This window comes from Pongo abelii, chromosome X (assembly GCF_028885655.2).
Source record: "Pongo abelii isolate AG06213 chromosome X, NHGRI_mPonAbe1-v2.0_pri, whole genome shotgun sequence".
Lineage (NCBI taxonomy): Eukaryota > Metazoa > Chordata > Mammalia > Primates > Hominidae > Pongo > Pongo abelii.
The window spans coordinates 87886746-87888992 of NC_072008.2; the positions used below are offsets into that span (position 1 = coordinate 87886746).

At 37.3% G+C, this 2247-nt stretch overlaps 1 pseudogene; it reads right to left on the bottom strand.

Annotated features, from left to right (window-relative positions):
• Positions 1 to 254: 254 nt before the first annotated feature.
• LOC100436895 (large ribosomal subunit protein eL22-like) lies at positions 255 to 640 on the bottom strand (annotated as a pseudogene).
• Between the last annotated feature and the right edge of the window lie 1607 nt (positions 641 to 2247).

The window sequence follows — 2247 nt, forward strand, 5'->3', positions numbered from 1 at the left end:
CCCAGTGGCTGTCATTTCTGTAAAGTCATGCTCTTCTACTCTGGTGTTACCATGAGAATTGAAATTTTCAAGCAGAAAAAAAAAAAAAAAAAAGTCATGGTATAAATAAGTGACTGGCGGCCCAAAGGAAGTCCTTTGACTATGATATCCGATTTTCTGTTCAATCCACACTGCAGAGATACAAGCATAAACCACTATTTTGGTTCCCAAATTCTTTTCAAGAACTCATACCAAATATTCCAGATAAATGAAATTTAATCCTCGTCTTCCTCCTCTTCTTCATCCTGGTTAATTTGGAAGTAAGGGAATTCATAACTCTCTTTGCTGTTAGCAACTACTTGCAACCAATCACATAGATTATTCTTCTTCAAATACTTTTTGGTAAGATATTTCAAATACCTTTTGGAAAAAGGCACCTCGGATGTCACGGTGATCTTGCTCTTGCTCCTTTCGATGGTCACCACCCCTTACCAAGTTTCTCAGCTTTTCCGATCGCTTTGATGCTTTCTTGCAAAAATTGCTCAAAATTGGCAGCATCCATGATTCCATCTTTTATGGGGTGGGTGCAATCAAGAGTGAATTTCAGAATCTGCTTCTTTCTTTTGTCCCCCTTCATCACAAGCTTTTTCACGGGTGCCATGACAGTAGCGGAGGCAGAAAGCCAGATATCTCTTTAACATAATAATTTTCTTTCCTTTGGATGTATATCCAGTAGTGTGATTGCTGGAACATATGGTGGTTTAATTTTTAGTTTTTTGGGGAACCTCCATACTGTTTTCCATAGTGTCTGTACTAATTTACATATACACAATTTACATATATATTTACATACACACCAACAGTATGTAAGAATCCCTTTATTCTTCATCTTCTCCAGAATTTATCTTAATTTCTAATTTTAGTTATGTGGTACCTCTCTTATTTCTCAGTCAATCCAGCTAAAGTTGTGTCAATTTTGTTTATCCTTGCAAAGAATCAATTTTCTTTCTTTCTTTCTTTCTTTTTTTTTTTTTTTTTTTTTTTTTTGAGATGGAGTCTCACTCTGTCACCCAGGATGGAGTGCTGTGGCGCGATCTCGGCTCACTGCAAGCTCCACCTGCTGGGGTTCACGCCATTCTCCTACCTCAGCCTCCTGAGTAGCTGGGACTACAGGCACCTGCCACCACGCCCGGCTAATTTTTTTTTTTGTATTTTTAGTAGAGATGGGGTTACACCGTGTTAGCCAGGAAGGTCTTGATCTTCTGACCTCGTGATCCACCCGCCTCTGCCTCCAAAACTGCTGGGATTAGAGGCGTGAGCCACCGCGCCCGGCCCAATTTTTATTTTTATTGATTTTCTCTGTTGTTTATCTATTCTTATATTTATCTTCGTTCTCATCCATATTAATTTTTTCCATCAACTAAATTTGAGCTCGGTTTGCTTTTTTTCCAGTCCTTTATGTTGTAAAGTTAAATTATTTACTCGAGATACATTTTTTTAATAATGTAAGCATTTAAGCTATAAATTTTCCTCTTAGACCTTCTTTTACTCACTGTGTAAGCGTTGGGATGTTGTTTTAAAATTTCGTAAGTCTCAGTGTTTTTCTGATCAAGTTTTTTTTATTTTTTTCTTTAACCTATTTGTTTTGTAAAAAGGTGTTTCATTTCCGCATACTTGTAAATTTTTTTAGTATTCCTTTTGTTATTTCCTGTTAGTTTCATTCCATTTTTATTAAAAATATATATCTTGCACGTTGGTTTTGTTTGTTTGTTTCTGAGACAGAGTCTTCCTCTTCACCAAGGCTGAGTGCAGAGTCGTGATCATCGTTCACTGTAGCCTCATCCTCCTGTTCTCAAGTGGTTCTCCCACCTCAGCCTCCTGAGTAGCTGGGACTGTAGGCATGCATCTTCATGCCCACCAATCTATTTTCTTTTTGAAGAGATGGGATCTCACCATGTTGCCGTGACTCTTTTTAAACTCCTGGCCTCAAACAATCCTCCTGTCTCAGACTCTCAAATGTCTGGGATTATAGGCATAAGCCTCCTTGCTCAGCCATATGTTTTTAATCTTTATTAGTACCAATTTTATGGCCTAATATATAGTCTACCCTGGTAAATGTTTCATGTACAATTGAGAATGCTATGTATTGTGGTGCTGTTTTTTGGGTAGAGGGTCCTCTGTATTTCTTTTAGTTGCAGGTGGTTTATAGTTTTGTTCAAGTTCACAGTATTCTCACTGATTATATTGATTAATTTTATGTGTTAACTT